The following is a 13,747-nucleotide window of genomic DNA, read 5'->3' as shown; positions in this document are numbered from 1 at the left end:
GCATGGAACAATCAAAAATTATAGATACATTGGAGACGTATCACCCCTCTCGATGAGAGGATCATTGGTGATGACGATGGCTTCGATTTCCCCCTCCCAGAGGGAAGTTTCCCTGACAGAACAGCTCCGCCGGAGCCCTAGATTGGTTATGCCCAGGTTCCACCTCGAGACGGCAGCGCTTCGGCCCGAAAGCTTCCTTCTTATTTTTTTCAGGTTAAAACACACCATATATCAGAAGATGGGCGTCGGAGGCCTACCAGGGGGCCCACAAGGATGGGGGTGTGCCCATGGGGTAGGGCGCGCCCTCCACCCTTGTGGCTAGCTGGTGGCCCCCCTTTGGTATTTTGTTCGCACAATATTTTTTATATATTCCAAAAACATTCTCCATGAAGTTTTAGAACTTTTGGAGTTGTGCAGAATAAGTCTCTAATATTTGCTCCTTTTCTAGTCTAGAATTTCAACTGTCGGCATTCTCCCTCTTCATATAAACCTTATAAAATAAGAGAGAAAAGGCATAAGTATTGTGATATAATGTGTAATAACAGCCCATGATGCAATAAATATCAATATAAAAGCATGATGCAAAATGGACGTATCAACTCCCCCAAGGTTAGACCTCGCTTGTCCTCAAGCGAACGCCGAAATCGAATAATATGTCCATATGTTTGGAGATAGAGGTGTCGATAAAATAAAATACGGACATGAGGGCATCATGATCATCTTTAGAACAGCAACAGATATTGTCATATAATTTCTTATGCTAAAGTAACACTTCGTTCACAAGATAAAGTATGAATCAGAAACTTCAATGAAAACTAACAAACTATGATCTCAGTCATTGAAGCATTGCAATTTATTATAACATTGGAAAGAGTCAATAAAAGAGCTTTTCAGCAAGTCTACATACTCAACTATCATTTAATCTTTCACAATTGCTAACACTCACACGATACTTATGGGTTCAAAGTTTCAATCAGACACAGAGAAAGATATGAGCTTATAGTTTCACCTCCCAACCTTTTACCTCAAGGGTAATGTCAACAGTAATACTTTATGATAACCTACATCCGAGTGGATATATATAGTAGCACTATTCTGATCATGAGATCAGAATAGTTATTCTAATCACGAGGCTCTGTATAGGGGCGACGAGGATGTTCCTGAGATCAGGGGAAAACGTAGAAAACCTACCAGCCCACACTACACCTCCTGAACGGCCCATCACCACACCCATGACCTTCTCTCCCCGACCTTGACCAAACCACCTGCCGCCGTGGCCGGCCTCCCTCCCCCACCGTGGCCAGCCTCTACCACCCGCCGTCACGCCCGGCCTCCCTCCCCTGTCGCGCCCTGCCTCCCTCCCCCGCTGCGCCTGGCTTCCCTCCCGCCGCTGCCCGCCGCTGCTCTCATTCGCCTACAACCGCCGCCGCCATGGATCCGTAGTCCCTCCATCCCGCACCGCCCAGCGTCTTCCCCATCTACGGCGGCGCAACTCCTCCTACCCGGTGAGGATCTGAATTGTGGGTCTTCCCTGACGCCTCGTGCTATGGAGAGCGGCCCGGTCGGTGCTCGCCTGGAAGAGGACGACCATCCCGTGGCTGCAACCTTCCACCTCCGCCCCACCCGTGAAACCTCCCTGCTCCGGCCATGGCTCTGGGCGCGCCGCCCATAATCTCTTCTCTGCTCCGGTCTGTTCCCTTGTTTCTCTTTCTGCTGCCGCCCGACGGAATTGTTCCGGTGGTCGCCCATGCAAGCCACTCCTCCTCTAGCTCCAGTTCTCCACCTACGCAGGTCCAGCCCTCTCACATTGCCTCCCCAGAGCTGCCCTTCCCTTCCACCATCGACTTGTGGAGCGAGCAAGTGGGGCGTGGAAGTTCAGATGTGATTCCATGTATGTTCTGGACATCACCACGTGAGTCGCAGCACAAAAATCCCTTTCCACAAACTCATGTCCCCTGAGGAGCTCCAGCTGGGACGCTGTGTAGAGCAGCCACACAACCGTCATGCAGGAATTGACCCTCCCTATCTTTCTCTGAACTTTCTCTTCAGGAGGATTTGACCTTCTTTAATTTGCGAGAAAATAACTGCAACATTTGCTTTTTTGTGTGTCCTCTGAAAAATTGCACTCTGAAAAATTGCACTTGGACGACATTTTTATATATCTGATGGACGAATTGGTTTGAGGTTTGAGCATAGTTGAACTGCACATTGACAAGAATGTGAAAAAAGCAGGCATGTCCCCTTCGTTTGGATGCCCCCTTCGTTTGGATGTCCCGTGCTAGTAATGAGAATGACGGTGGCTCGTTGTCCCCCACAACCACCGCATGCCACCTCCCCTCGAGCTCTCTGGCTCCTGGATGCCGCTCCTCTGCCTTCAACAGCAAGAACTGGCACGCTCTATCCACGGTCTAAAATTTTGCTCTTCACCACTTCCCCAACTTGAATTGACTCATTGACCTCGCGAGAGCCGAGGCCTCCCGTCCCCTAATCTCTGGTCCCCGTGAAGCCCTTTGTCCTACATATATATAAGAAGTTGACCTTCAGGTCGCTGCTAAGGTAATTGTGGTTGCTGCAATTATTTTTTGTTGTATTGAAGCTCAAGACATCAAAGAAAAATGGTGAGGGATGGTGAGGATATGTTTTTGTTGGTCATTCCTCACCTGATCCTGCTCTTCTCCCTTCTTCTCATTGATTGGCATGGTGATGCAGACGAACAACAGATCAAGCCAAGTCTAGCGCCACGGTAGCACCCGAGAACATGGGGAGAGGGCGTGTGGTGGTGGGTGGATAGGAAATGTGTGGTGAAGAAAAAAACATAGGTTTTCAATTGGACATTGGTGGTAGCATCTAGTCATTTTACAAGGTAATGAAACATGTGTATGTATGTACATTAATATATTTTACTCGAACTGAGTTACTCTATTTTTTAAAAATGCACTAAGTCTGTGCAGTCAAAAAAGCATGTATTAGCCTTCTAATTGTTGCAATTGGTCCGTACGCATTTTACTAATAAATGTTGCCCCCATATATGTTTGTAGTTATGCTTATTATAACTGAATTTATTTATTTTAGTTTGCAACATACAATACAATAGTTTTTTGGCGGAGAGTTCAACTAAAACATAATTTCAAAGCATTTAGAAAGAAGGTCAAACACATTTATGTCAGAAGGTCACTATTACTACAAAAGTTCAAATATTAAAAATACTTTTTTAAAATTTCAACGTGAAGTCAAAATGATTAAAGGGACCCCCCCCCCCCAAGAATTTACCTATAAAAAACCAAACTAAGATAACCGAGATGCTTGGTATTTGTAACAAAAACGTATTTTCACATTTTTAAAAAAGATAATAATAAGAAAAAGGGTTTTCTCGTCTCTAAAAAATTTGAAAATACATCGAAGTTCACGCGTAGCGAACATCGAAGTTCAAACCAAAAAATGTAAACAAAAAATCATGGAATTCAAAGAATAAAAACTATGGAGATTCATGAAAAAAATAATAGCACGCGAAGGTCATGTTTTAGAAATTCCGAAGTTCACGTGTACCACGCACACAAGAAAAATCATCAAATGAAAAAAGGGACCGCCTAGGCCCTTTCATCGAAAAGCAAAAAAAACACATAAAATGTCGCGGCAAAATTCTAAAAGAAGTTCAAATTCAAAAACCGAAGCAGGTCAACGTTTAAATAAATGAAGTTTTTAATATCTAAAAGACAAATTTGGAAGTTCAAAACATTTGAGCAAGAAGTTCAAAAAAAATTAGTCCAAAAATCTTTATAACAAATTTTCCCCGTTTGTAAAAAACATAGAAGTTCAAATTAAAAAGAGGAGCATTTCAAAGATTTTACAAAAACTGATTTTCCCCATTCTATAAAAATTAGAAGTTCAAATTAAAATAACGGCACAGTATCATTGTTTATATAAAAAAGCATTTTCCCCGTTACTAACCAATAAAACTAAGATTTTCAAATTTTAAAAATGGTGAACTACGATGTCTATAAAAAAATTCGGTTTTTTCACATTAAAAATAAAACGAAAGAGGTTCAAAATTTTAAAACAAAGAAGTTCAAAAAACTTGAATTTCCTCGTTACTAAAGAATAAAACTAAGAAGTTCAAATTAAAATAACAGACAAGTTCAAAGTTGATAAAAACCTCATATTCTCGTTCTGAAGAATAACAAATAAGTTCAAATTAAAAAAGGGAACAACAAAAAAGTTTTACAAAGATTTCCCCTTTTTTAAAAATTCGGATTTTCCCCTATACTAAAGATTAAACCAAGAAGTTCAATTTTAAAAAACAGAGTAATTCAATGTACATTAAAAATTCAGTTTTTCTCATTACTGAAGAATAAAACCAAGAAGTTTAATATAAAAATGTGGAGAAGTTTGATATTTAATTAAAAACTCAATTTTTTGGTTACTAAAGAATAAAACAAAAAAATTTAATTCAAAATAACGAAGAAGTTTGATGTTTCTAACAAAACTACAATTTTCATATTTCTAAAAATACATAAAATAAATTCACATAAAAAGTCATAGCTGTTCAATATAGAAGTTCGGTGATTATAGAAAACTCAGATTTTCCTAGTTATTAAAGAATGGAGACAAGAAGTTCAAAAATAAAAAACACGAAGTTCAACTTTTAAAAATAGAACACTTCAAAATTTCATAAAAAATATTAAGAAATAAAACCAGGAAGTCCATATTAAAAAGATGGAGAACTTCGATGATTATAGAAAACACAGATTTTCCTCGTTATTAATGAATGGAAACAAGAAGTTCAAAAATAAAAAAACAAGAAGTTCAACTTTTAAAAATAGAACGCTTCAAAATTTCATTAAAAAATTAAGAAATAAAACTAGGAAGTCCATATTAAAAAGATGGAGAACTTCGATGATTATAGAAAACTCAGATTTTACTCGTTATTAAAGAATGAAAACAAGAAGTTCAAAAAGTAAAATAACAAGAAGTTCAACTTTTAAAAAGAGAGCGCTTCAAAATTCATAAAAAAGGATTAAGAAAATCAGAATAAAAATTCATGAAAAAACATAGATATTTTCACGTAACCGAGAGAAATTCAGATTAATAAGTGCCAGAAGTTCACGTACTACACGGTGTGCATTTTGTATTAAAAAGGAATAAAATAGCAAAGGCTAAAAGTTTTGTTGTTATAAGTTCAAGTCATCTGTCGGAGAAAGTTAAAAAAATTTATTGTGAGAGAGGTTTGTACAAAAGGAATGTCATTTGTGTAACACTGATGAATGGATGAGAAAATTACAAACGAAAATATGTCACAGAAGTTCAACGTGAAAACAACAGGAAGTTCAACTACTACCGTGAATGAATTTCAGATGAAAAACTTTTAAAATCGTTGCGAGTATGAAAAAACGATCAACACGGGAAAGTTGCGTGTTTACAGCAGCTTTCCACCGGTATATACTTGTTCAATTCCGGTGAGTGTTCCGGTGAGTAGATGCAGAGCTACGAGCAAAAAACACGTGAAAACAGAGTGAAGTTCAAGTAGTGTGACGCCCGGATAATCAAGCTACAGTAAACCTCTGCTAGTGATGCCACGTCACCTCGATTACTATTGCTAATCTCGTGTTAGTTCGAAAATGATTCAAAGTCAAATTCGAAATATAGGCAAATAGTAAAATTTTCAAATAGCAAAACTAAAATGTTCTGGTTGTGTCAAATAAATCGTAAGTAATTATGGTGGAGAAACCAAACTTTGATAAAATGTTTAAAGGCTCTAAAACAATTAAAACAGTAGTGAAAACAATTAAACAAATGCCTATTGAATTTATAAAATGCTAAAACTATTTTATTATGGGTTAAGAATTAATCTCACAGTAGTTTGTTGATAAATACAAATTTAGGCACTAGTGGTACTTTCTATAAAACTAAAAATAAAAGAAACTACAAATAAAAAAAGAAAAGAAAATATAAAACCAGAAAACAAAACTAACAAAGAACAAAAAAAAAGAAATAGAAGAAACTCCCTTCCCCCCCCCCCCCCCGCTGGGCCCTGGCCTATGGGCCGCCTGGCCGGCCCAGCCGGCCTCCCCATTAACCCCCACCCCTTGCCCCGAAAACCCTAGAGCCCCACCCCACTTCCCCCCACGATCCCACCCTCTCCCTCCAGCGCCGTCACAGGAGAGGGTGCACGACCCCATCGCTCTCCCCACTCTCCCCTGGTTCTCTTCCCCCACCCGAGGACCCGATCAGGATCGGGGCGCTCGCCCCCCCCCGATCCCGGTGACCCCGTCGCCCATCGCCACCACCACGCCGTCGCTTCACTGTCCCCGACGTCGTCGCGTGCCACCACTCCGACCGCACCACCGGCGCCCTTCCGCCTCCTCGAGCCCGCATCGCCACCCCCTGGAGGACGACCTCGCCGGACGTCCTCGCAGGCCTGCCTCCTCCTCCTCGCCGGCCTGCACCTCGTCACCACGTCGCTGTCGTCTTCGTCTCCTCCCCGCGCCCCCTGCCCCGATCCCTGCATCCCGCAGTGAGCCCCGACTCCTCCCCTCCTCTGTCTCACGCGCTCACCGTGGCCGGGTCGCGCCCTAGCCGCGCGCGGCGCTCCGTCCGGCCGTGCCACTTCGCGCGCACCCTCGCTCCGCCTACGGCCCCGCTTCCCACGCTCGCCGTCCTCATTCTGCGGCCCCGCCCCTTGCCTGCTGTTGCTCCCTGCCGGAGCCACCTCCGCCGTCGCGGCCGTCCCCCCCCCTCGCGCTCGCCTCTCCCTCGCCGCGCATCGCTCGCGCGCGCGTACCGCGCCACTCCTGCCCCCTCCCGCACATGCCCCGCTCGCCTCCCTGCTAGACCCCGCCATCAACGCGACCAGCGCACCGGGGCCGCGCCCATCTGGCTTGGCCAAGGCCGGTCCCTCTCCACGCGGGACCGCGCGCGCCGCCTGCAGGCCGTCCCGACCACTGGCTTCGCCCTGCCGTGCTCCCTACGGGCAGGCGCCGGCTCCTGGCGCCCCTTGGCCCGAACCGATATGGCTTTTGGGCCACTAACATGGGGCCCCCACCACCAGAACGTTAAAAAAAGGAAAGAAAAAGAATAACAAAAAAATATACTAATTAAAATATTAATTAATTAATTTAAGAATTAATTAACTTAATTAATCTGGATTAGATTAACCTAATCGTTTAGTTAAAACAAATTAACCATGTTTAATTAACCTGAGACTATGACAAACGGGCCCCATCTACTAACTAATCTGTTAAAGCGAAATGTCCCTATGACAGGTGGGACCGCCCCTTTTACTATTTCTGTGGATAAGATCGATCACACCTTTCAATGACATGTGGGCCCATTATGTCAGTTGGACCAGTCAACCCTCTCATCTTTGACTGTTGACTGCTGACTTGGCAGTCAATAGGGCCCCAGATCTCATACACATGCACATGTTGATGGGTACACTCCTGTGTACCGATAGCAATTTATCTGTTTATTAATTCGAATTAAAGTAAATTCAGAAATTCTAGAAAATGTTTAAAACTTAGAAAATTAATAGTAAACAAACCGTAACTCGGATGAAAAAACTTTGTACATGAAAGTTGCTCAGAACGACGAGACGAATTGGAATACGCAACCCGTTTATCCACCACACATCCCTAACCTATCGAACTCGCAACTTTCCCCCTCCGGCTCCTCTGCCCGAAAACGCGAAACACCGGGGATACTTTCCCGGATGTTTCCCCCCTTCCCCGGTATCACCTCTTACCGTGTTAGGGCACCCCTAGCACCGATACTTGTCATGTCATGCATCGTCATGCATTTGTTTGCATTATATTTATTGTTTCTTCCCCCTCTTCTCTCGCTAGACATCGAGACCGACGCCGCTGCTACCCAGTACGACTACGGTGTTGACGACCCCTCTCTCTTGCCAGAGCAACCAGGCAAGCCCCCCCTTTGATCACCAGATATCGCCTACTCTTCTCTATACTGCTTGCATTAGAGTAGTGTAGCATGTTACTGCTTTCCGTTATTCCTATCCTGATGCATAGCCTGTCCTTGCTACTACTGTTGTTACCATTACTTGCTATCCTACTGCTTAGTATAGGATGCTAGTGTTCCATCAGTGGCCCTACACTCTTGTCCGTCTGCCATGCTATACTACTAGGCCGTGATCACTTCGGGAGATGATCACGGGCATATACTATATACTTTACACAGTTACCTTACTTATGATATTGTTCGGAGATGGGGGCTGAAGGGGCAGGTGGCTCCATCCCGGTAGAGGTGGGCCTGGGTTCCCGACGGCCCCCGACTGTTACTTTGAGGCGGAGCGACAGGGCAGGTTGAGACCACCTAGGAGAGAGGTGGGCCTGGCCCTGGTCGGCGTTCGCAGATACTTAACACGTTTAACGAGATCTTGGTATTTGATCTGAGTCTGGCTACTGGCCTATACGCACTAACCATCTACGCGGGGATAGTTATGGGCACTCGACGTCGTGGTATCAGCCGAAGCCTTCGTGACGTCAGCAACGGAGCGGCGCGCGCTGGATTGGACTGGAACACCTACTAGGCTAGGTCTTCTTCCGGCCGCCCACGCAACGTGCAGGTGTGCTAAGGGCGATGGGCCCAGACCCCTGGGCGCTTAGGTTTAGACCGGCGTGCTGACCTCTCTGTTGGTCTAGGTGGGGCTGTGACGTGTTGATCTTTCGAGGCCGGGCATGACCCAGGAAAGTGTGTCCGGCCAAATGGGATCGAGCGTGTTGGGTTATGTGGTGCACCCCTGCAGGGAAGTTAATCTATTCGAATAGCCGTGATCTTCGGTAACAGGACGACTTGGAGTTGTACCTTGACCTTATGACAACTAGAACCGGATACTTAATAAAACACACCCTTCCAAGTGCCAGATACCACCGGTGATCGCTCTCTCACAGGGCGACGAGGGGAGGATCATCGGTTAGGATTATGCTATGCGATGCTACTTGGAGGACTTCAGTCTACTCTCTTCTACATGTTGCAAGACGGAGGCTGCCAGAAGCGTAGTCTTCGAAAGGATTAGTTATCCCCCTCTTATTCTGGCATTCTGCAGTTCAGTCCACATATGATACCCTTACTCCATTTGATACCCATGCATATGTAGTGTAGCTCCTTGCTTGCGAGTACTTTGGATGAGTACTCATGGTTGCTTTCTCCCCCTTTTCCCCTTTTCCCTTTCATTCTAGTTGTCGCAACCAGATGCTGGAGTCCAGGAGCCAGACGCCACCGTCGACGACGACTCCTACTACACCGGAGGTGCCTACTACTACGTGATGCCCGCTGACGACGACCAGGAGTAGTTAGGAGGATCCCAGGCAGGAGGCCTGCGCCTCTTTCGATCTGTATCCCAGTTTGTGCTAGCCTTCTTAAGGCAAACTTGTTTAACTTATGTCTGTACTCAGATATTGTTGCTTCCGCTGACTCGTCTATGATCGAGCTCTTGTATTCGAGCCCTCGAGGCCCCTGGCTTGTAATATGATGCTTGTATGACTTATTTTATTTGTAGAGTTGTGTTGTGATATCTTCCCGTGAGTCCTTGATCTTGATCGTACACATTTGCGTGCATGATTAGTGTACGGTCAAATCGGGGGCGTCACAAGTTGGTATCAGAGCCGACTGCCTGTAGGAATCCCCCTTCCACACTCCTTGGCCGAAGTCGAGTCTAGACTTTACAAAACTTTTACTAACATGGCTGTGTGGCCCACGGGCCCACGTCGCCATTGGGTGGTATTAGGATCTTTTATTTCTCGTCTATACTCTGGGACTCTAATCTCTCTTCTACTCGGGTTAAATGGTTTTGCTAACTCCAACTCTAGGTTCTCGTAAATACTTTCTCCCGGAGAGCCCCTTCATTCCAGATGATGGCCTACTTCACCAGATGATTCTGAAGATACTCTTCGATATTCTCTCGAGACTTTGTGCCCACCACTCTTGCTATTCCCGACCACCGATAAATCCTTATGGATAACTACTTACACTGGCCACTCATACAATCATTCCCAGTCGATCTTGTTATTACAAGGTACTCCGAGAATCCTTTGAGCTTACTGCCTTGCTGTTCTTTGTCACCTGAATACCCCTACGGATAATTCTCGCACTTATCGAGTATCCGCTCATTCCCCGTTGTTCATGTGTTTCGCCAAAGACTTCAAAATATCATTCGATCTTCCGAAAATCCCGAGCAGCCTATTGCTCTTGAAATTCTTGCTTGCTTGCATTATGGTTAATCCCATAAGTATAGTAATCTTATTGGCAGCCTTTGTCACTATCATTTTGGGTACATTGATTCAATATGTTGCGAATGCTCGCAATCCTCCATCAGATCCTAGAGTTCATCCTTTCGGCTCATACATTGTCTTAAACATGAGCTGGATCTCGACCAATCAAATTTTTGTTGATTTTGCCCCTAAGTATATTGAACTTATCCATCCTTGATCGGAGCGTCTGCTTCTGATCCTTCGCTTTGAAAATCATAATTCCTTTGTATTTGAGCTATGAGTTAGTCAGATGTTTCTATAATCTGATATCCTTGCATTCTTCTTCCTCTAGTTGAGTACCGATGCTCACATCAGATCCCTTGTGGACCACCAGATCCTTTGTTGCATTTTATCCGACAGCGTCCTTCATATTCAATAAGCCTGTGAGCTTTTCCTCGGATACATAATGCCTTTGGTAAATTGTATCCTCTGCTTTCTCAAGCATGCTCTACTATCGAGCTTGTGTTATTATTCTTGAAATTTGTGGTATATACTCCTAAGATGCCCCGATGGGTTGAACCTATGCCTTCCCCAAATGGTATGAACCCGAAAGTTTTCGCGAGTCATACTCTTCTGTTGTTTCCCCAGATAAAATTTCTACACTACAGCCTCATCAAATGCGAGAAGTAAAATGAAAGGTTATGCATTGAAGAAGTGGGAGTCGACCTTGAGCCTTTGCGTTCGTGCCCATGGACCCGATGTGGAACTTTTCATCGAAGCTTCTTGTAAATGATAATAATCCCCTTGTTATAAGTTCGTCCTGTATCTATGTTTGGTCCTTTGCAATCATGGTTCCGACCATATTTTCTCCTTAATACCATTTCTCGGACAAGTTTAAGCACTTGTCTTCTGCAGAGCAATACCCCAGTCCAACCTCTACTTTGATCTATCGTCGAGTATTACCCCCTGGTATCTCGAGGATACCACGGGATACATAACTTCTTATGAGTTCTTCATCAACTAATATTCTTGCTGATTCCATTTTTCCAACGGGTTCTCAATTGTTAGAACCCCTCAAGGACACCGACAACTGAATTGAGTCCGCACTACAATTCAACAACTTTTGGTAACCTTCATTACTTACGAGTCTGAACTCGATCACGTCATTCCGAGCCTACTCGGCTATATCATTATCGTGCCAAATTTTAACTGTGCTACCTGGTCCTTCTTTCCGGAGCACAATTTCGACGATGGGCTAAGCTTACGTCGATCTTCCTTGTCTTATTGTTTCACCTCAAACAACAAACTTGATTTCAGGTTTGTGTCGTACCCATGGTTCCAATAACCTTTCGCTTCATCATTCGATTGACTTGATGTCATCGCCGACCGATTACATCTTCATGCAATCTCTCGACAAATGTGTCGTGGTCATCATCAACATCCTGAGCTCTTCCAAGATATATATCGAATTCTTGATTAGATATACCATCCTCGCCCCTCAATGGTTTGTGTTATCCCCGACCACTTTATTGCCTTCCGTTAAACACAAAATCATTCGTGTTTTGTGTTATACCTTGAGATCCTTGCTATCCAGCATTTGCTCTTCTTTACCTTGGAATATTACCACCTTTTATGTCAAGAATGTCGTGGTAATTTTACCACCTCTTGAGAATTCTTGATATAGTAATATCTCTCGCCTTTTGCGTTCTTTTCTTGGTCTCCGTGTTGAATCTAACCGGAATACCGACAAATGGTCTGTGATGTGTAAATTCTAAACTTCTAGCAACCCTATTGCTTTGAAGTTATTGGTCTACAGTTTCATTCTAAATCTATTGCTTATTGAATCATCATTCGAACATTGATCGTGCTACCTAGTCCAGATTCCTGGGTGCACCCTTCTATCATTGTTCAGTGGTGTATGTTTCCCTCAAGCATACCTCATTATATCTTTTGATCCGACAAATGATATTTCCTTGTTCACATAATTGTGGAAATCAATCCATCTTTTGAAAATCTCAATGAATTGTCTCTGAGTTCATCAACCACCTCTTCATCCTCCCCTTGGTTTAATGATGAACTCTTGTGTTGGAACTCGCTTCCATAGTACATTTCCTGAGAATCTTACATTGTCGTCTCATCAATTTTGTTGCACCTTTTCTTCTCAGACATCCTGAGTCTGAGGCATCCTGGCACCAATCAGATCTGAATCTCGGTCGGATATGATGGTTGAACATATTTCCAAGAGTTATTACATTGGTCCTTATTCATGACTAGCACACCTGGCCGGAGGACCTATTGTTATAGTTCTTCCTTTTAGCAAGGTTATCCATTCTTCCATGAGGAAATTGTAAGGCTTATTGTACAAGTTGTTCCTGATGGATCCTTCGTGTATCCGAAGTGTAGTCTTTGCTTGACGACCATGTCAATGCTATCTCGAAGCATGTCTATGGTACTCCGCTTTTCAACAAGAACATTTGAAGCCCAATGCTAAATGTTTCCTGCTCAATTATCCAAACACCACTGTATGGGTAATGTCATGAAATTTCTCTCCCCTACCTAAGGAGTTTTCTACATTATATCCTGTCGTGGATATCATGCACTGCTTGTCCTTGGGAAGGATATACCCTGAAATATGTGTTTAAACACATTTTTCCTTTCCATTGTTCTGTATAACCTGATAATCATAATTTCCTTTCCATTGATTGGTTTAACCTTTCTTGTGATCTATATGATCTAAGCATTAATTATTCACTGCTTATGTAAACACCTCGTTGTACCATTCTGTCAGTAAGACCCTGTTGCTATTGTTGATGACATTTCGGTAACCACCGATGGACGAGAACTTTGCCTATTGGTCCGCCTCGTTTCAACGAGCAGGAAAGTGGTTCTCTTCGTCCCTCGCCCTTGGTACCGATGTTGTTGCCGACATAACTAACAGGCTATCCCCTGACATGCCTTGCTTACATGATCGTGCAAGACGTCACCGCCCTTCCTAGTTTTACCCCACATGGTGGGCCCATAACCCATAGTTCCACAGGATCGAAACCTGACTCTCCTGTACCCCCTGTTTCCAAAGTTATTCCTCATGCGCGGCCTTGTATGTAATTCACGAGCCACCTTACGAGAGCTCACCAATTCTGGTATCCGAAACAATACTTATGCCCATTGCTCTGAACCCCTTTCACACTCTGTTTCAGGCAACAAATGATTGCCTATCCGCTTGAAACTTCTTATTGTACCTTCGTACCTTACTCTCGATGCATTTTATATGTTCAACTCGAGAGATAATCTTATGTTGATTCATGGGTTAGCCCCAGATTGTTTCCCTCATAAGCATTCTGTCGTCACCGAGCTGTCCCTTACCCATTCGTAAGTACGTTGGAGTTCCCGAAGAAAAGGACGACTTCACCATGATGACCTGAAGCAAAGAAATGAAGACATCAATGTAAGGGGTCAACCTCTTTGAGAAGAGCAAGCCAGGATGAGAAGACCCGCTAGATTCGTTACCAAACCTTCCCCCCTTTCGCTACCTCTTAAATCTCGGG

This window comes from Triticum urartu, chromosome 5A (genome assembly GCF_056163025.1).
Source record: "Triticum urartu cultivar PI428250 chromosome 5A, HENAU_Tu73, whole genome shotgun sequence".
NCBI lineage: Eukaryota > Viridiplantae > Streptophyta > Magnoliopsida > Poales > Poaceae > Triticum > Triticum urartu.
This window is presented reverse-complemented; position numbering follows the sequence as displayed.